The sequence below is a fragment of the Panicum virgatum genome, chromosome 3K, assembly GCF_016808335.1.
Source record: "Panicum virgatum strain AP13 chromosome 3K, P.virgatum_v5, whole genome shotgun sequence".
Taxonomy (NCBI): Eukaryota; Viridiplantae; Streptophyta; class Magnoliopsida; order Poales; family Poaceae; genus Panicum; species Panicum virgatum.
The window spans coordinates 51,950,500-51,973,458 of NC_053138.1; positions in this window are offsets into that span (position 1 = coordinate 51,950,500).

Consider the following 22,959-nt stretch of genomic DNA (forward strand, 5'->3'; position numbering starts at 1 on the left):
ATCCAAGGATGAAAAAGCCGGAACTCATTTTCCATTAGTGAAAAATGAAATCGGGATTAGTGTACATGCCGCGCGTCTTCAGTGGCAGGCTTGGATTGGTTCGCTTTTATTTCTTTTGATATAATATATGGTGGGCGTGGTACCTGGTACCTGGTGACTTTTAAGGTTTCCATCGAAGCGAAAGTGAAAAGATCAAAAGAACGCCTGAAGGTATGCAACCTAAAGTTTTCGATCTGATGATGCCTCCACTGCAATGATGGATCATAAATGCAAAAAAGGAAAAAGAAGCTTCATTGCTTTAATTTTGCAAGCTGTATAGCAGTATAGGAGAAGTCGAACCGGTGATAGGAGCCTACTAGGAGGTTTCAATAATCTCGATTCCAAAGCCGGTACACAGCCAGTTCGCATTGGAACCAGTTCAACGAGAGGCATTGTTCTGCAGTAGTGAAGTTTGGAGCCTTGTTACACTGGTTGGCGGCACCTCCGAGTACTATTTTTTAATTAATTATTGCTATCCGTTTATCTATCTAATATATAAAAATTAAAATATCAATTTTGGAAGGTACGGGTATTTTAGTAATCTGAATAGATTGAAAAATAAATTAATATGATCGGTACCTCCACCTGTTTTTGGTACTGATCACTACTACAGAATAGACATTTTTGTCTCGGTTTCCCAACCGGGACCGCCAATGCGGGACAAAAGGGGTGACTCTTTCGTCCCGGGTCAGGCAACCGGGATAAATGAGGACCTTTGTTTTTTTCTTTTGTTTTATTTCTTTTCCATTTCAATTATACTTTAGTATTGGAATTTTAGTGGAGTACGAACTCTACTAATATATATATATATATATTAGTCTTTAATATTTATCATATATATAGGAATTCACATATACATATGTGAATTCCTATATATATGATAAATATTAAGGATTAATATTACATAAATAAATATCCTATATATATGTTAGTGGAGTTCATATATATATTTACATACACATACATAGATATGAACAAATACATACATATATACTTAATTACATATAAAGTGCAACATATATACTTAATTACATATAAAGTGCAACATATATATTTAATTACATACAAAGTGCACCAAAAGTTTTACTTAATATTATCATAGTTACTCCTATTATCTATGTTTGACGCTCCATCATAGTAGAATTCTCCTGCCGGGTGGAGGACCTCGTGAACAATAAATCCGCACATGGCTTCTTGAATCGCCAAAATCCTTTCCTCATGTATGAGTGTCTCTCGCATTGCACTGAGCTGTAGAAAAGTGAGAATATTAATTACAATAATTTACAAAACGAGTTGCAATTTTGATAAAGTTTTTTGCTTACTTCCTGCTGCCATGCGGTATACATCTTTTGAGCACCTATTAGGCCATGGACATTCTCTAGAATATAGTATGCGCATAAATTAGTTTCCTGCGCCTGCCTCCGACACTTTAAGAGAAATAAATGAAGTCATTAGCTATCCATGTATTCATATACAAAAATAAATGCAACATGCAAATAAAGAAGAATCCCATTCATACCGGAAAGTCTTTCTTCCATTTTAGTTCGGCGCTGAAATTGCCACTATGCTTTCGAATGAATTTCTTCCAAACCCTGAACACGAACCAAAATGAATAAATATAGTTGTCGTTGATTTCAAAGTAATGGTGATTGAGGTGGTATGACAAGAATTAATTACTTGTTCAACATGTCAGTCATGTCTTTGTATTGGTTTGGATCTCTCCGCAATGAGCCCATAACAACCGCTAAGCTCTTGTCAGGAAATATGACAACTAGTATCCAGTGATCTCTGCAAGAGTTCTTGTAGGGTTAATAAAATTTAGTTATATAGAACTAAAAGAGTTATATGGCAGAAAAGACTCACGCAAAGTTGTACAAAAATAGTATGTAAGCCTTGTAGTGCTAAACGCTTAAGTACTTGTATACGTTTTTGAATTTATCTGCAGGATTGCTCTTGAGATTCTTGCAATTCATGACCGATGGGTCGATGAAGCCGATGTGGTAATACCCTTTTTTCATGCAAATTTGAATCTCCATTCTACATGATACAAAATGAAGTAAGGAATCAATAGGTTGGGAACCTGTAATAATATTCCTTAGTTATATATGGTAATGAATAAGATTTAAAGTACACACTTATAGAAGCCACAAACTGATGATAGAGATGTCGAGGGAGTCCTGATGGTATAGTTGGTACACTTCTTCCCAATCAATCCATATGATGGCCTCTCCACGAAGGAAATCCTCATCTGTAATCTTTGCGACCTGCATGAAGTTCAGATCTGCCATTGCCTTCATGTATAAGTCATGTAGCCTTCGCATTTGCGTTGGAAGCACAGGCACGATCTCTGGGGGGACAAGGCTGGTGCCCTCCTTATATGGCCACCGACCACTGGAGCTATCGGATAATCCGTTGTCTGTGGATCTTGATTTGTTGACCCTGTTATCTGATCTATAGTGAGTTTTGATGATTGCAAGAAAGCCAGAAAGCCTTGTTGTTCATGATTTAGCACAACTAGCGGCTCTATTGACTGTTTCTTTTGGGCCCCGAGCTGTGGAACATCGGACGATGACGACCCTGATTTCCTCTTCTGGTATGATTTCGTAATCGAGCGATCGTAGTCCGAAAGCGGTTTGTCAATGAACTTCTTATTCGCTTCGCACATTCCAATAAAAAATTTCAATTTTGAGGGGTCCACTGGTTTATCCTGCTTCTCTGGCTCCTTCTTTTTGAAGTGTGCCTTAACGTCGGCCTCCATGGACTCTCTACATTCTTCAGAGGTGCGATCCCAAGGTAACTTAGGAGCCTCCTTGATTTTTTTTCTCCTTCGGCTTCTGCTGCTTCTGTTGACACTCCTTAAACATAGCTTGAGAGCTCGACGCCTATTTTTGCTTCTTTGGTGGCGGCGAAAGAGGTGAACCAGGAGACGGCGGTGAAGTGGGAGTCGATGGCTGCCCAAGAGATAATGGTGCAGGAGAGTGCTCTGGTGTAGCTTGCGGAGACGGTGGACTCGTGCTGGGTACCCTTTGAGGAGATGCCGCCCTTGACGCCGGCTCAGTAGACTTGATGATGATGTAGCGCTTGTCCCTGAGGGTGTAGCCATGAATTGCCTCGGCTAGTGTCGTCTCCCTATCACCTCCAGGAATATCGAGCTCGAGCGTCTTCCAATCATTGGACACCTACTCGATGCCAACCTTAGCGTATCCAGCTGGAATCTCCTGCCCGTGGTACACGTCGCCTGGGATCGTTGGCATAGCAGTACCATATGCAACCGTGAACGTTAAGTTCTTGTAGGCAGTTTGAAGCTCATAGGGTATCCACTGGGTGATCTCATCCACTGCATACCGCAACTGCTTTTCTGATGCGATAGATCCGTGTCGACAATGGGCTCTGGAGCCGCCGCTTGTGGTTGTTGCTGCTGGCTCATTGCTATGGACACTTGGCATTTGACTTCATCGGCCATTCTTGCGTCATGTGAGAGGAGCTGTTTCTCTAGCCTTCGCAGGTGCTCTCGCTCCTCGTTCTTCCTTCTTTGGCAACTTCTATACGATTCGATATAATCTCTGAAACCAAACTTCCACGGAACCACTCCTTTGCCCCTTGTGCGCCCTTGATGTTCTGGATTCTGAAGGGCGTAAGTCAGCTCATCCTTTTCTCTATCGGGTTGGAATGTTCCTTGGGCAACTGCTTGTATGGCCTCCCGTAGTCTCTCATCCGCTTGACGAATTTTTGGGCCATAGATGCACTCCCTAGTCTCTGGGTCCAATCTTCCACCATGAGCATAGTACCAGTACCTTGAACGTTCAGGCTAGTTGATGGTCGCAAGTGTGATACCTTGTCAATCAAATCCTGCTCTATCTTCTCCCATTTTCCTTTTGCGAGCTTGTAGCCACCTTGCCCTAGAGTGTGATGATACACTTTCTTCGAGGTATTTTTCTTGGCCTTTTCCACCATGTGAATCCCAAGCTCCGAAGACTTGTATGCCACAAAGGCATCCCAGTGGTCCTTCTGCTTTGCAAGATCTCCAGTAAACTCTAGCGTTTTCCCTTTCTTGATATAGTTCTTCGTCAAATTCTTCTTAAATGTCTGCAACTGCTCGGCCATCTTGCTTAGGGTCCAGCGCTTACCTGATTCTTCTGATTCAGCTAGAGCTGTGAAGTTCTTCTTAAGCTCATTCCAAAGCCATTCCTTTTCTCTTTCAGGTATTGCATCCCTTTGCTCACTTGGATTGTTAGCTTTCCATAACCTAAAGCTGATCGAGATGTGGTCCCTTACAAGACATCCGCATTGTATGACATATTTCTTCACGGCTGCTTCAGGAGCGATCGGTTCGCCATCTGGCGCCACTTCTGTTATAATGTATCGGCCTTCCAATTTCTTGGTCGGACGTTCTTTTCGGCTGTTGTGATGATTCAGAGGGCTGAAAAAAACATATACATATATATAGTCATGGTCATTACTTATTGTCAATGTGATTTAAAACATAAGGATGGTTATGTTTTGATATATACATTAGCTTCTTGGTGATCACCATCATCATCTCCTGATTCCTCTATTCCTTCACTGGACATATTGAGGTACATGTCGGTATTGCAGGCATCACCGGCTTCTTCGACATTAGCAGCCGCGCCGCTACCGGATGCAATCATATCCATTAGGAATTGTTCATCATCCATTGCATCGCGTCGCGGGTCCATATTAACTAACTATTCAATACAAATATTTCTAGTCATTGACGTCACTATATATGTGATTTCATAGAAACTCCTAATAAACATGCATATAACTAAAAATACAAATTTATACGCTTTTTACAAGTAGTCCATGAAGTCACTATACAATTTTTTACGCTTTTTACAAGTCCATGAAGTCACTATACAATTTTCAATGATTTTTACAAATTCCTGAAGTCACTATACAATTACCTACGATTTTTACAACAATTTCACTGTACAAAAGTCACAATGGCTATTTAAATTATATTTTAAATACATCTATGTAATTACATCCTCAAAGTACATATACACTAAATTCCAAATTTAAATACATCAATATGAATTCTAAAATTAAATTTATAGAACCCCTAAACATATAAAACTAAATAAATTAGAACCCCTATAAACATATAAATGCATATCACTAATTAAATAAACTAAATTTGAACCTCAATTCGAACATAAATTTGAAGTTAAATTTAAACTTTAATTCACTAAACTAATTGCAATCACAAAAAAAGGTTTCACTAAACTAATTACAATCATAAAAAAGGAAAAACCCTAAGTGTTGGCGGGGGCAAGAATCCACTGGCAGCGATGGGTCGACGGCGGGCGGCGGCGCTCGGGGAGGCGCATGCCTGGCAGGGCCATCGCCAGCGGATGAGGGCACGCTGGAGGGGCGAGTCGGTGGCGTGGAGGCACGGCGGCCTTCGGGCAGCTGGGCCGGGGACTCGACGCAGGGGGCGCACGGGGGGTGGAGCTGAGGCCAGCGGTGGAGGCGCCGGTGCCCGAGGAGAAGGGCCGACAACGGCGTGGGTCGGGGATGGTGCAGAAACGGTGGAGAGAACTGACGGCAGCGGCGTGGGTCGGGGATGGTGCGGCTACAGTGGCCTGGCGGTTGGAACTTGCCGCGCGATGCCAAGGGAGGAGGAGGAGGGCGCGCTGAGGCCGGCGCCGGGACGAAGAGGCACGTGGGTCTCCGCGTGGAGGCAGTGCACCGAGAGGGAGGACGAGGATGACGCGGCGGCGGCGGACGGAGCTGAGATCAAGAAACGGCTAAGTGTGGAGAGGGGAGAAGGGTCACCGCAATATATAGGTGGTGGGTCTTTAGTCCCGGTTCCAACCACCACCCGGGACTAAAGGGTCTTTGGTCCTGGATGATGGCTGGAACCAGGACCAAAGCCCCTCCCCCTTTTGTCCTAGGTGGCGCCATGACTCGGGACTAAAGACCTTTTGGTCCCGGGTGGTGGCTGGAACCGGGACCAAAGGCCTGTTTTGGCAGGCCACGGTGAAAATACGCCTGCGGCCCGCTTTTAGTCCCGGGTGAATCTACCACCCGGGACAAATGAGGCCCGTGTTTTATTCTAGCGCCAAAACTTTGGGCTATCAGTTTTTTTGTTTGTTTTATATTTGTCTTTTAAAAATAGGCTATCAGCTTTTAATTGCATAGAAAAATTATCAAATAAAGTTTCTGGATTTATTTAGGTTCGATATGTCCAGCAAAAATAATTCATTTTTATTTAAGTGATTGGATCCATGATTTATATGACTTGGTACATATTATAATTTTTATTTTGGCCATGAAAATATGTACTAGATAAAAGAAATGTTTGAAACTATTGGTTTTTGAGAAAAAAAATGAGTTTTCTCAACACATTAATGTTTTATAAGTGAGTTTCACGTATAACTTAGCCATTTCATGTTATTAGTCAATGTGTTTGTTTTGTGAGTGAGTGTGTGAGTGTGAATGTGTTAGTGAGAGTGTGTAGTTATATGTTTGATGAAATAAATATAAATAAATAAGTACTAACCCTACAAATACATATTCCGTTTATATTTGATGTGATGCAATATAATAAATGTAAATAAATATTACATAATCATTCTAATATAATACATCAAGGATCAGCGGCTACTGGTACAGTAACAGATTTTCTCTTCACATAAGTGCCTTGATTATGATCACAGCGCAAGTATGGAGCATCCTCATTGGCTAGCAGGATGCTTGGATCAGCATTGACTGCGAAAGGTGGAATGTCAACAAAGTTATTATAATCCTCTGACAAGTTTGTCTTGTCCTCAACTCCAACGATGTTTCTTTTCCCTGAAAGGACTATGTATCTCTTTGGCTTATCTGTTTGCTTGTTTATCCCCTTCTTTGTCCTGCTGGACATGTCCTTAACATAGAAAACCTGAGCAACATCCTGGATGGCTCGTCTTGGTACCCAAGATTGTTGAGATCAACAATTGTCATCCCGAACTGATCTTTTGTTACTCCAGTGAGCTTCACCCACTGGCACTGAAACAGAGGCATCTTGAAATTGGGTCTGTAATCCAGTTCTCATATCTCTTCAACGTAACTGTAAAATATTTCCTTTTTTCCATTGCTGTCTGTGGCAACCATACGGACACCGCTGTTTTGATTGGTGCTCTTTTTATCTTGGGTTGTCGTGTAAAATGTGTTCCCATTTATCTCATACCCTTGGTACGTTGAGATATTCTAAGATGGTACCCTAGACAACAAGAACAATTGATCACCTCTATCCATGTTATGCATTAGATGCTTCCGCAACCAGCCGCCAAAAGTGTCCATGTATTGACGTGTAATCCAGGCCTCAGACTTTTCTAGGAATTCGGAGGTTAGAATCTTCTTATGTTCCTCGATATACGGATCCACCAAGGACGATTGTTGAAGAACTGCGTAATGCGCTTTTTTGAATGAGTCATCATCTGTGCAGACATGAGATTTCTTTCCTATTGTGCCATTTCCATTTAGTCTCACCTCATACCGTGATTCAGGGACCCCAGTCGGTTTAAGGTCATCAATAAAGTAACCACAAATGTCAATAACCTCATCTATTCCATCCGCACTGGCGATGCTTCCTTCTGGACGAGCACGGTTCCGAACACATTTCTTTAGTACCCCCATGAACCTCTCGAAGGGGAACATGTTGTATAGAAATACAGGTCCAAGGATATCAATCTCTTTCACAAGGTGCACTAGAAGATGTGTCATAATGTTGAAGAATGATGGTAAAAATATCAACTCAAATCCAACAAGACATTTTACCACATCATTCTGCAGCTTTATCAGATTGACCGGGTCAATTACCTTTTGAGAAATTGTGTTGAGGAAGGCAAATAGCTTCATGATGGTTAATCACACGTTCTTAGGCAGAATCCCCCACAGCACAATGGGAAGAAGTTTAGTCATAAGCACGTGGCAGTCATGAGACTTTAGGTTTGTCAATTTCTTCTCTTGCAAATTTAGAATTCCTTTTATATTGAACGAGTATCCAGATGGGACCTTGATACAGCTCAAGCATTCAAACATGCTTTCCTTCTCTTCTTTGCTAAGAGTATAGCTGGCGGGACTTAAATAGTGTCGTCCGTTGTCTTGCTTTTCTAGATGTAGGGCATCTCTTTCTTCCATTCTTTGCAATTCCTGACGTGCTTCTAGTGTATCTTTAGTCTTTCTGTACACCCCCAAGAATCCTATCAGGTTCACGCAAAGATTCTTTGTGAGGTGCATCACGTCAATTGCATGGCGAACATCTAAGACTTTCCAATATGGTAGCTCCCAAAAAATATACTTCTTCTTCCACATGGGCGTCGATCCATTTTCGCTCGGAACAGGTTTGCTATCTGGTCCCTTTCCAAATACTACTTCTAGATCTTTGACCATTTCAAAGATGTCGTTGCCACTACGGTGCATCGGTTTTGTTCGGTGGTCTGCATAACCTTTGAAATGCTTGCCTTTTCTTCGTATAGGATGTCTGACGGGAAGAAACTGACGATGACCCATGTATACACACTTTTTGCAGTGAGTCAACCATATACTATCGGTATCCTCTAAACAGTGTATGCAGGCTCTATATCCCTTGTTCGATTGTCCTGACATGTTACTAAGAGCAGGCCAATTATTGATGGTTACGAACAACAATGCTCGTAGGTTGAAGTCCTCTTATTTGTATTCATCCCACATCCGTACACCATATTCACGCCATAGCAATAAGAGTTCTTCGACCAATGCTCTTAAGTACACATCGATGTCATTTTCGAGCTGCTTTGGGCCTGGGATAAGTACCAGCATCATGATGAATTTCCGCTTCATGCATAGCCATGGTGGAAGATTGTATATGCATAGAGTCACAGGCCCAAATATTGCATAGAGTCACAGGCCCAAATATTGTGCCCACTGCTCATCTCACCGAAAGGATTCATGCCATCCGTACTCAAACCGAACCTTATGTTTCTCGCATCCAAGTCAAAGTCTGTGTAGGTTCTATCTATTTTTCTCCACTGTGTGCCCATTCGCTGGGTGTCTCAACATTGAGTCTTGCTTGTGTTACTCTTTGTGCCATCACATCAACTTAGTATTCTTTTTATGTCTAAACAGAAGCTTCAAACATGGTATTATAGGCGAGTACCACATGACCTTGGCAGGAACTCTCTTCCTGGGACGCTCCCCCTCGACGTCTCCAGGATCATCTTTTCGGATCTTATAACGCAATGCACTGCATATGGGGCAAGCATCCAAATTCTCGTAGTCACCTCGGTAGAGGATGCAGTCATTGGGACATGCATATATCTTTTGCACCTCAAGTCCTAGAGCGCAAACAAGTTTTTTCGCTTCGTATGTTGTGCTAGGCAATTCGTTGTCCTTAGGAAGCATTTTTTTCAAAAGTTTTAGTAATTCACCAAATCTCTTGTCTGATACACCATGTGTTGCCTTCCATTGCAGCAACTCCAACGTTGTGCCTAAATCCATCTTCGCAGCCTGGGTACAACAACTTGCGATGGTCCTCTAACGTCTATTGGAACTTCATCCTCTCCCTTTCACTATCACAATCTTCCCGCGCATTGCGCAATGCCTCCCCAAGATCGTCGGTGGGCTCATTTTCTGCAGCATCTATTTCAAGCTCTTCCATGGTAGTATCATCGTCAAAGGCACCGAGTCCAGCATGGATAGGAAAATTGTCGTCATAATCTACTTCTTCATTGTCTTCCATCATAACTCCCTTTTCTCCATGTTTGGTCCAATAGAAGTATTTGGGCATGAAACCATGAGCGAAAATGTGACTTTGAGGGTTCTCCTAGAGGAGTAGTCTTTATTATTCTGGCATTGTATGCACGGGCAGCACATGAAACCATTCTGCTGGTTTGCCTCGGCCACATCCAAAAAATAGTACAAGCCATCAATGAACTCCTGGGTATGTCGGTCAGCTTTGTACAACCATTGCCAGTCCATCTGCATTGTTTGAATAATATGAAAAATTGAAAGGTTCCAATATCCAATCATACAAGTTGAATAATACATACTTCATACACCCAGATTAATTAAAAGGTCTATATAATCCATTACACAACATGATAATTTAAATGGTTCAATTTGAAATAGCAAAAAAGATACATGCATGCTTATACAAATTACTCACAAGACATATTGACCAAGGCCTTATGAACCGTCTCGCGAAGTCTCCACATGTTACAGTCAAATTCTGCTAGCCCCGACGCTTCACGCCTTGCATTATATCGAGCAATCAACTCGCGATCGTCATCCGTAGCATGCAGTTCGACATTAAATTCACGCTAAAATTTGCGATTTGCTTTTTCAAGTTCAAAGCATTGAAATGCTCTCTTAATCCAACGACGAATACGACCGCTGAGAAGTCCAACACGCTCCTCAGGTCAGAACTCAAGAGAATGTCCAGTGCTCTCCAGATGATTGTGTACCGACGCCTGAGCGGACGCACGATGCTCCTATGCAGTAACATGTGGCAAACTCATACTCGCTACACTTATCTTTTACAAGAAAAAAATAAAAACATAAAAAATACAACTAATTATTCATAATACAAGAAAAAATGAATAAAATCTTAAATACTCACATTGTAATATATACATACTCACATTGTAATATATACATACATACATACTCACATTGTAATATATACATAGGTACTCACATTGTAATATATACTCTCATTCTAAACAAAAATCTAGTATTTGTAATATCAACTCTATATAAGAAAATCACACATCAACTCTCTATACTCATCTAGATGAACTAAAACAAGTAAATCATATCTATATATGCACAGCTAAAAGTACCACATTTGAGTTCAAATGGGATAAAAATCAAGAAAACTTTCCCAATCTAAAAACCTCTCATTTCTCTATTTCTAAAACCATAAAATGAGCTACACAAGAAATGAATGATGAGAGGAACAAGCTCCTAACCTTTACAGCTGTTGAATGGATAGGGAATCAAAGAGTCTTCACAAATCATGGAGAAAATGGGAAAGAACTCCCCCATTGAGCCGAATGGATCGGGCAAGGAGAGGAAGAAGGGGGATAAAATGTTGGGGCTGTTTTGTCCCAGTTGGAGCCACCAACTGGGACCAAAGGTTCGTTATTTGTCCAGGTTGGTGGCTCCAACCAGGACCAATGATCCGAGGGTCCTTTGATCCCGGTTAGAGCCACCAACCGGGACCAAAGGTTCGTTGTTTTGTCTCGGTTGGTGGCTCCAACCGGGACCAAAGGCCCCTCGGACCATTGGTCCCGGTTGGAGCCACCAACCTGGACAAATAACGAACCTTTGGTCCCAGTTGGTGGCTCCAACTGGGACAAAAGGCCCCTGTGCCCCCACGCTGCCTGGCTAGCCTTTGGACCCGGGACTAAAGCACTCTTTGGTCCCGGGCCCAAAGGCAGCCGAGACTAATGGCCTGAACCAAAGGCCTGTTCTGTAGTAGTGGCACTGCCAGAAAAACTGGCATTTGTACCGGGCGGGAACCCCCTGTTAGTACCGGTTTTCCACCCGGTACTGCCCCATCGGTACTAAACGCGCCTACGTTTAGTACCTGTCGGGCTGACCGGTACTAAAAGCGTAGTTTAGTACCGGTTGGTAATACCAACCGGTGGGTAATACCAATCGGTACTAAACTTCCTGCCACCTTCCAACTCCTGGCACGGCAGGTTAGTACCGGTTGGTTTTCTTTGGTTTTTACAACCGGTACTAAGTGTTTTTTGGTTTGTTTTCTTTTAATTATGTTTCTCCTCTTTTCATTTTAGTTTTAGTTAATTAGCATTCGTATTTTGTAGCCATTTGCGTATTTGTATTGGTATCTAGCATTCATATATATTTGTTCGCGCACAAAGCAAAAGCAATTATATATACATATTATATTAATATACACTTGTTTAATTACAAGTACTTATAATAGTAGTGCAATTTGGAGTACAAAAATATTTACAAGTATCCATGATCATTAGTTTTTTCCGACAAGTATCCAAAAAGGAGAATAATACTAGTCGTCGTCGTCGTCGCCCCCGCGGTTGTTTCTATCAAGTTGACCCACGCTTATCCTTTGATCCGAATAAAATTCTCCTTTTCAATTTATGACCTCATCTAGCAGGAATCCATAGAGTGATTCTTGAATTGCCCTGATTCTTTCCGGTTCGATGAGGTCCTCCTTCATACACAAAATCTGTCAAGTGCAAACACCAAAATTTTCTATTAGTACCTGCATGGAATTAAATGCAAGAAATTGTTATATATTAATGTAACACGTATATCGAATTGTTGTTGTGTCATCCTCTTGGTGGAGGAGCAAAAACACTGTATGTGCTCACATACATAGTAACCACATAGGTTGGTTCCTTGCTTCTGTCTCAAACACTATATATAGATGTGGGTTATGAAATATTCATGATGTTTAATGAAATCACAGTAGATGTGCGATATGTATCTGTACCGGAAAGTCAGTTTTGATATAAAGATCAGAAGGCGATGACGCGACTCCTATGTGATTACGGATAAACCGAGCCCATGCGCTTTGAAGGATGTCTATGAGAGATTGATACTTTTCTTTTGGTTTCCGCAAGGAGTCGAAGACCACAACTCGGGACCGATCGATCTCGATAGAGAGCAAGATCCAGTGAAAGCTATTGAAATTGAAGTGATGAAAAGAAGTTAAAGGACTCACTTAAATTTGTACGATAAATTGAAGTGACATAAAAAGTTAAAGGACTCACTCGAAGTTGTACGGCAATATAATGAATGTGCAAGCGTGCTGCCTATCCATGGCCGTTATTCTTGGTGCGATTTGGCCATTTGCGTACCAACTCTTCTTTTACGAAATGTGGATCAATGAAGCCGATGTTGTAGATCCCCTTTTTTCGGCATTCTTGCACCATCATCCTACACGATTAGAAAAACGAGAACCGGATGAGAAACCACAAACTTAGTATAGCTAGGGAGTATAGAAATGAGAGAGGAAACACTTACATGCAGAATGCACTAAGGAGGGACTTGTCTAGAGCATCTTGATGGTATAGATCCCATAGACTTACAAGCTCAATCCATACATCGTCCATCCCCCGATGGAAATGGCTATCTTTAATGCGAGCAGCGAACATAATATTTCTCTCTGAAGAATATTAAATGTACCAGTTATGCAACTCACGCATTCTCGTTTGTAGGCTGTCAATGAACCCTGGCCACATAAGAGGTTGTCCCAGTACAAATGGTTTTCTGCCTGCTCCTTCGTGAACTAGGAGTTTTTCTTTCCCTTGCAGCTGAGCTTTTTAGAGCCCGGTTTCAGCCACAAACTCTGCTAGTGCTTCATCCTCTTTTGAAAGGACCTTGAGATCGGGTACCGGGTTGCTCACCGAGCTGGGGGACTTGGTTGTACTTCCGATTACTCTTCTTCTCCCATGATTTTGTAATCGAGCGGTCGTAGTCCGACATCATTTCTTTCTGCTTTGGTTGGCACATCATGGATAGATAGAATTTCTTCCCCGCTGGATCCACTGGTTCCTTTGGCGGAGGCTTCTTTGGCTTCAACTGCTCGCGCACGTCTTTTTGCACATAGGCTGTCAATTCCTCATCAGTCATTTCTTAACCTGACTTCTCTGGCGGGGGCTTCTCTTTCTTCTTGCGTTGTTGGGTCTTCTTCAGCCTTGGAGGTGGCGGTGGCGGTGGCGGGACCCAAGCAAATTGCTTCTTCTTTGCGGGGGGCGGAGGTGGAGGAGGTGGCGGAGCCGTACTAACACTGGGGTCCCGGGAAGCGGCCGGTGATGGCGATGCACTAACGCTGGGGTCCCGGGCAGTGGCCGGTGACGGGTGTTCCACACTGGGGTCCAGGGCAGCGGCCGGTGAAGGTGGTTCCACGCTGGGGTACCTTTGAGCGGCTGGTGACCTCGAAGATGGGCTAGGATCCCTTTCTGCGAACTCTATGGTTCTTTGGGCAATTCTTATGTACTGTTTTTTCCAACAGATCCAAGTGTGGAGGGCCTGTTCTAGTTCCTCTTCTCTATCGCCTATAAGGACCTCGAGGTCGAGGTCTTCCCATCCTTTCTCGACACGGTCAACCATGACTCTAGCATATCCTTCTGGAATCGTCATGCCATGGATTGTCCCACCTTGAACAGGAACCTCAGCAATCCCGTGAGCGAATACTTTCAGTTTTTTCCTTACCTGATATAGAAGCATACAGGGGGTCCTCACGGCGATGTTGTCCACGGGGTAATGTTCCACAACCATTTCCTCTCGATCTGCGGCTGGGTGTTCTGTTGAAGCGATGCTGCTACGACATTGCGAGCCGACGGGGCTAGTCTCCAACTGAGCCATTGATCTGGCTTCTGGTTGTTGCTGCTGGCTAGCTGCAAGTGCACCTTCAATCGAAGCAACCCGTTCTTCTAGGGCACGCATCTTCTCTGCTTCTTCAGCCTTTCTTCTCTGTCGGCTTCGATACGTCTCTATGTCGGCACTGAAGCCATGCTTCCATGGAACTACGTCCATGCCTCGCACACATCCTGTGTGTTTCGGTGTGCCAAGAGCGTACGTCAGCTCATCTTTCTCTCTGTCCGACTTGAAGCTGCCTTCGAACACGGCCTTTAGTGCCACAACGAGCCTGTAGGCCGCTTCCCTTATGGAATCACTAGAGACGAACGACCTATCTTCCATATTCAATGTGCCACCATGATCATAGAAGTAATGTTTTGCTCGTAACGGCCAGTTGAAAGTCGCCGGTACGATTCCTCTGGCAACAAGATCATCTTCCATCTTCTGCCATTTCGGAATCGCCGACGCATATCTTCCTTGCCCAAAATGATGGAAGTGCTTCTTTTTGCTCGCACTCTCTTTGGCTTGGGCTGTCTTCTTCTCGCTATCCTTGGACGACTTGTACTGCATGAATGCCTCCCAATAAGGATGTTGATTCTTGAAGTCTTTCTCGAAGTCCGGCGTGAGTCCCTTTTTTACATAATCTTTGTTCAAATTTTTCTTGAACGTCTGAAAAGCAATAACCATCTTCTTCATGACCCAATCCTTAAACAGTTGTTCTTTGTCCTCCAGAGAGCTGAAGTGTCGTTTCACATCTGCCCATAATATTTCTTTCTCGGTCTCGGGGATGATGTCAGCATCAATATCTGTGGCTTTACTTTTCTTCCATAGCTTGAAGCTAATGGGAATGTGGTCCCTGACATAACATCCACATTGATTCACCACTATCGTCTTCAAACCCTTCGGAGACTTTGGTTCACCGTCAGGATGCAGTGAAGTGATAATAGTGTGCCCCTCCATAATTTTCTTCGACTCTCATTTCCGTTTTGGTTTCCTAGTCGATCCGGATGCCTAGAAAAATATGTATTTAGTGCGCATTGTACTTACATACAGAATTAATGTGTATGTTTATATATATAAGCAATAATTGTATATACCTCGGCGCTAACATCTTGTAAAGTTTCTTCTTCTGGCTGATTATCATCTCCATCGCCAGTATCATTCAGGTATTGGCTGACATCGTACTCGGCGGCATCCTCTTCGTAAGGCTCTTGGTGGTGCGTGCCCATACCAATTATGTCCTCAAGAAAGGCATCGTCTTCATCACGACGAAAGGATTCCATTTCGTTGCCTATGTGAATCAACGTATGTTTCATATGGAATTTTATACAAATTAACAATGTATAAAAAAATTACAAGTTCCATCGATGAAGCTGTAGAACACATACATGGAGACAATCTAAAATTTACATCATATTTGAAACATTTTCGTTATTTTTCTTAAATTTTCTACAATACCAATGCAAAAAGTCAACACATATAAAACAACTCGTACAGCAACTGTTAAGAATTCAAAGACATGAAGTTTACAATTTTCATGGAAACAATCGATAATCTAATTCGCACAATGTGTCCTCCAATTGTATAAAATTTTCCATGGAACCTTTTACAATTTGATAACCAATTTCTAAGATTTTCTACTATTTTTCTACTATTTTCACCAATTTCTAAGATTTTCTACTATTTTCTTCTAATCTCACCTGTTTATAGTATAGCAAACTTAAAATTTTCACCAATTTATAGAATTTTCTAAGATTTTCTACTATTTTCTACTATTTTGTACAGAATTAACAAAATTTCTAACAATACCATTTTCGGAAATTTTTCTACCATTTATAGAATTACTAAAGGTTTCTAAGTTTTTCTAACATTTTCGTCAAATTTTCTAACAAAACCAATTTTTCTACCATTAATAGAATTACTAAAGGTTTCTAAGATTTTCTACCGTTTTTCTAAGTTTTTATACTATTTTTCTAAGTTTTTCTATAATTTTATACAAATACCTAAAAATGGAAAAAAAGGTGATGTCAACACCCGGGTGTGCTGACATCACCTGAGGCCAGGGCTTATGGCCGGCGACGTCCTCGGTGTGGCAGCGGCCGGCGGCGCGGATCGAGGTGGAGGCGGATGAGGAGGGCACGGCGGCCGAGCGGTGGCGCAGATGTCAAGGTGGAGGTGCGCGTGAAGGAGGAGGGCAGGCCGGCCGGGGACGAGGACGCCTAGGCAGGCGCGCGCGAGCCTGGCGGGGAGCGGCGGCAGATCTGGGGCGCCGAGGCGCACCTGCACGGGAGGAGGAGGGCGGCGCCGAGGAGGACTGGGTGCGGGCGTCGGGAGGCCGGGGGGTGGCGGCGCCGGCGGGGAGGAGCCGCACGCAAGGGCCAGCGCGCGGGGAGGAATGCGCGCGGCGCGGGGGAGGAGCTAGCGGTGTCCTCCACGGAGGAGGACCCACGGCGCCGTGGAGGAGCGGCATGGAGATGGAGCGACGTCGACAGCACGGAGGAGGAGCGGTGGCGCAGCGGGACGACGACGACGAGAATAAAGAACTGGAGATCGAAATCCAAGTGTTGGAATATATATAGGTTTGCCAGTTTAGTACCGGTCAATGGAATGGCCCGGTACTAAAGAGGCCCATCTGGCGGGAAATTTTCATTGTGGCCCTTTAGTACCGGGCGTTGGCACGGCCCGATACTAAAGAGCCACAAATGTTTTCTTTAGAAGTTGTTTTAACTGTTGTTTATGTGTAATAAATTAATTAAAAATAGGAACATATGTCGTTTTAACCGTGCAAAATTATATTTTTGTAGTTTATATCACTACGTTAATTTAAATATAAGTTTATGTACTTAATTCATCATATTGAGTCCAAAATTTGTTTTATTAGGGTTCCAAAATCTTAATAAGTATTAGTCTTTGCACTAAATTCAAAATATTGACACTAAATTTTAAATTTCAATTCGTTTACATATGTTTATGTGCAATCAATTCAATAAAAGGCAAGAAAATAGATAAATTTACTATTTGAGCACTTAATTTATCATATTGAGTTCAAAATTTCTACTATTAGTGTGTCAAATGTGTTTTTGTGTGTAAAGTATTATACAAATGCATAAAATTGCAAAACAAAAAATGCTATTGTAACTATTAAAAATTAATAGTTTTATACTTTACATCACAACATCAAATCGATTGTAGGTTAACGCGCTGAACTCGTCATATTGAGTTCAAAATAAGTTTCAAATATATTACATCAGTCACTTGATCACATAAACATCAAAGTACAACATAATAATTACACATCATTGTTTAATGGAACATTGATAACCTTTCTTTTTACGAATGTCCCTTGATCGTGATCACAGCGTAAGTAAGCAGCGTCCTCTTTGGATAACAGGATGCTGGGGTCAACATCGACCGAGAATAGAGAACGGTCATCAAACTGATCAAAGTCTTCTGACTTGTCCGAAATGTCTTCAACTCCAATGATTTTTCTTCTTCCTGGAAGAACTATGTGGCATTTTGGCTCGTCATCGGACTTCCCTTGATTTTTTTAGGTTTGCTTACCATGTTCTTCACATAGAACACCTGCATCACATCCTTGGTGAGGACGAATGGTTCGTCTTTATATCCAATCTTTTTGAAGTCCACCATTGTTATCCCATACCGGTCTGTCGTTACGCCGCCACCTGCTCGGTTCACCCATTGGCACCTAGGGATGGATCTAAACATCCAAATTCTTAGAACAAATTTGATATTTTAAAATAGATATGCTTAAAATTTTATGCTAATCTTTTTTTTTATATTATCAAGCATATTATTACACATAAGAATAAAATTTTGTATAAATTTTTTTATGTATTATTTGCTCCCTACAATTAAAAAGGTGAAAAAAGATTCGTATCCGTATCCGATCCGTATTCGAATTTTTATATCTATTATTTGAGAATATATATGATAAATTTGAGGTTTAGTTTTTATGAATCTTTACAAGATCAATGTTAAATACAAGGCTATGAATTTACATAGTAAATTCTATATCTTATTTGTCCATAATCGAAGAAAAATGACCAAAAATCTGAGATTCGAATAGACATCCGAATCTCTCCTTATTGGCACCGAAACAAAGGAATCTTCAAAGGACCATAGTCTAGCTCCCATATTTCCTCTATGACACCAAAGTAGCTATCCTTATTCCCATCATGACCTATTGCATCAATACGCACACCATTATTTTGGTTCGTGCTCTTTTTATCTTGGGCTGTTGTGTAAAATGTATATCCATCGATCTCGTACCCTTGGTATTGGATGATTGTGGCCAATGGTCCCCTAGCAAGCCATTGCAGTTGTATATCAATCGTGCTGTCACCCATGAGTTTCCTTCTCAGCCAAACCGCAAAGCTATCTATGCGATGACGTGTAATCCAGGCCTCAGACTTCCCTATATTTTCAGACCGGACAATATTCATGTGCTCATCCATATATGGGGCCAAGAGGGATGAATTATGTAGAACAGTGAAATTTGCTTTGCAGATTTCACTTTCAGGGATGTGCATATTATATTTTTTACCTAGTGTGCCCTTTCCTTTCAGCCGCCCATCATAACGTGACATGGGGACCCCAATCGGACTATGATTGTCAATGAAATCAACACAAAACTCAATGACTTCCTCTGTTTCGTAGCCCTTGGCGATACATCCTTCTGGGCGAGAATGATTCCGAACGTACTTCTTTAGGACTGCCATGTATCTCTCGAAAGGGAACATATTGTGTAGGAATACAGGGCCTAAAATATTTATCTCTTTCACAATATGAACCAGGAGATGGGTCATAATATTAAAGAACGAAGGTGGAAAGACCATCTCAAAACTGACAAGACATTAGACTGCGTCATTCTGTAGCCTTGTGAGCTTATTTGGATCGATTACCTTCTGTGAAATTTCAATAAGGAAGGCACATAGCTTCATGACTGCTAATCTTACATTCTCTGGTAGAATGCCCCTCAGGGCGACTGGAAGCAATTGGGTCATCAGTACGTGGCAATCATGAGACTTTAAGTTTGTGAACTTTTTCTCTTTCATATTAATTCTTCCTTGCATATTCGAGGAGTAACCGGACGGTAACTTCAAATTGTTCAATCAATCAAACATGCTTTCCTTCTCTTTGCTAAGAGTGTAGCTAGCAGGACGCAAGTAGTGCTGTCCATTTTCTCTCTTCTCAGGACATAGGTCTTCTCGTTGCTTTGTTTCTTTCAAATCACATCTTGCTTCTAGTGTATATTTTATCTGCCCATACGTATTGAGGAATCCTATCAGATTCACGCAAAGATTCTTCGTCAAATGCATCACATCGATCACGTTGCGGACCTCCAAGACTTCCCAATATGGGAGCTCCCATAGTATGGACTTCTTCTTTGTAACACCCGGTTTATAAAAGGACATAAACCGAGCAATCATATACGTGCCAGGATCAAGTCACACGTATATACAACAGAATGAACAGTATATCATAGCACATATCATGAATAAGATATAATAAATCGAAATACGAATGTTATTTATTACATTAATGACAAAATGTCTGATACAGCGGAAGCGAAGTACAAATACGATAAAAGCTCTCCGAAGCTGAGCAGGGCGCCACAGGGACGTCGACTGGGAGACGAACACCTAGAAGTCCTCGTAGTCCTGGTAGCGCTGGACGAACTCCCTCGTGTCGGCAGGAACTGAGCAGCAGTAGCGTAGCCAAGAGGAAAAAGTAGAGAAGAGGCAAGGGTGAGTACACAACTTGTACTCAACAAATATAACACAAACTATGAGGCTCTAAGGTTGGCTGACTCAACTGCATTAGCTTTTAAGTGTTGGCAAAGTTTTATTAAAACTATTTACTATGAGTTGATGAATTACCATTAACCCAGTTACATAGTAATTAATCAAGATTAAACATGTTACTACTGAGAACCAAACCGAAACCAAGCCACCAAGGTCACCCCGAGAGGCACCTCCCTCGTCGGAAGGAGACAACCCCACTAATCAAAAGGAGGATCTGGGCCGCTCATAACCGTGAGCACGGCTAGTATACCAGTTTTACACTCTGCAGAGGTTGCACATCTTTACCCACAAGTCGTGAGCTACGCTAGAGGTTCATCACACTTCCTTAGGTGAGATGACTAGCGACTCACTACGAGGCCGTTACAAAGAATCTCGTTGGTAAGGCGTAACCGCGAGAGTTAGGTCAGCGACGATGGGGCCCACCTCACTGGGGTACAAGCACAGGAGCGCAATCCAAGCACAGACCAGCCGGAGGAGCAGGGACCATTGAAGCTTACTACTCTTGCCCCGCAGGTAAGTTACTCCAAACCAAAAAGACCTAATTAATAAGCCAAGTCTATCCCATTCTAGCCTTGTGGTAGCGCTGTTGTCCCAGGTTGTCGCTCTATGAACCGGTCCTTATGGAGAGTGGCCAACCAAGCACTAAGCACCGTGCTGGCCCCCTAAACCATGTTTCTACAAAAACCATATTTTAATGAGACGTGAGCCACTCAAGCCACACAGAGTGCCACTCTCAGAATTAAATTCAAGTAAACCATTAATCAATTTAATTAAAAAGGACCCGAGTGTGTTATAGCGCGGCACCTAGCACAACTCACCAAAATGCAACCCAAAGGTACATATAAAGGATATAAAGTGGCTAGGAATGTCCTTATAGGCATACAGTATTAAAAATGCAGTATGAAAATGTATTTAAAAGTGATGGGTTGTTCATGTTATACTTGCCTTCCTCGTACTGCTCTGGCTGCTGCTCAAACTGCTCGGAAGACAGCTGCTCCTGGTACTGGTACTGGGGCTCCTCAGATGGATCAACGTCTACTCACGAACACATGGCCAAAACAATGCACAAAGTAAGCATACAAGCAAACACTAACAAAAACTAAGAAACAGTACATCAATACATAAAAACAGCGCACTAAACTACTCTAATACTGTTCTACGCGTTACAACGATCGCGTGGACATAAAGAACGCTAAAAACGGAGCTAAAACGCATAATCTAGGCCAAAAACAAGTTCTAGGGGCTCATTTGTAATAAAAACAGGGTTCCAGGGACTTTTCTGCAAAAACCGAGGGCTAAAACGTAAATAAACTAAAGCTTTAGGGTCTAACTTGCAAAAACAGCAGCAAAGGACGGCGGGTTCTATTTTCAGAAAGGCCAGGGGGCTAAGTGTTAAAAACTGGACCCTAACGTAATTACTTTTACCCTGGCTAGGATGGCGGGTTGAATTCAAAGTAATGGAGGGGCTCTTATGCAAAACATACCGGCCGAACCGGTATCCACACACGTGGGCCGCTGGATCTGGATCTAACGGTTTAGATCTAAGGTCCTCGGGATCTAATCGTGGCCATTCATCCGAGATTGGGCGGCTGGGGGGTTTGGGCGCGCGGGGCGGCGGCGCAAACCGCCGGAGCAGAGCTCCGCGGCGGCGAGCTCGCCGGAGCTGGCCATTCGGCCGCTACAGGGGCTCGTTTGGGTCGAGGTTTGGTGCAAAAGGACGAGCTCGGCATAGGTAGTCCACTGGGGTACCTAGGGAGGCGGTTCGGGGCTGGAAAGGGGGTCGTCGCCGGTGCAGGGCAGCTCGGACGGCGCATCTCGCCGGCGTGTGCTGTGCGGACCTCGGAAGCGGGCTAAGGGCCAAAACAACTAGCGCAAAAGAACGGGTGGGTGGTTGTGAGGCTCACCGAGGGCCTGTGGTGGCCGGAGCTGCTGCGCAGGGCGGCCGACGTCGAGGACCTGCGGCGGAGGTGGGGCGGAGCTCGCGGCGCGGTTGACGCAGGGCGTTTCCGGGTGCTGGATCGGCCGGAGGGGTCCGTGCGGGTCCTGCAAAGGTGTTCCAGGGGCCAATTAAGTCCGGTAGTCACCGGAGGTGGCGAATTGAGACGGAGCAGGGGCTCACCGGCGTGGAGGTCGCGGCGGCGCTCCGCTCCGAGCAGAGGCAAGGCGGCGGCTAGGGTTGTGCGGCGCGTTGGTGGGTGGAGGGAGCAGGGGTCTCGGTGGGTTTAAAGGGGGCGCCCGTCGTGATCCCGGCGGGGATTGCGGCCGGAGATCTCGGCCGCGCCCGCGGTTCTGTTGCTCCGCGGAGGGGGAGAGCTGCCATGCGGGCCCGGGCGGTCAGGCGGTGCGGGTGCGAGGGACTGGCTTGCGGGCCCGGCTGGCAGGCGGACGGGGCGGCCGAGCTGGGCTCGAGCGCGGGGCGAGAAGCGCTGGCGCGAGCGTGGGCCGCGCGTGAGTGAGCGGAGTGGGCCGGGCTGAGGGAGAAGGAGTGGGCTGCCTGCAGGGAAGGGAGAGAGGGGTGCGGGTTGGGCTGCGAAGAGGGTTTGGGCCGGGTTTTGGATTCACTGATCCAAACCTCTTTCCTTTTCTAATTCTATTTCCTATCACTTTTCTGTTTCTAAATCAAATAAAGTTTGAATTCAAACCACACTCAAATAATTAAAACTATGCACCAGCATGAATGCAACAACAAAATTTTTAAACTTAGTCAAATTTTAGTTACTTATAGAACAAAAATTAGATTAAATGCAAGTCT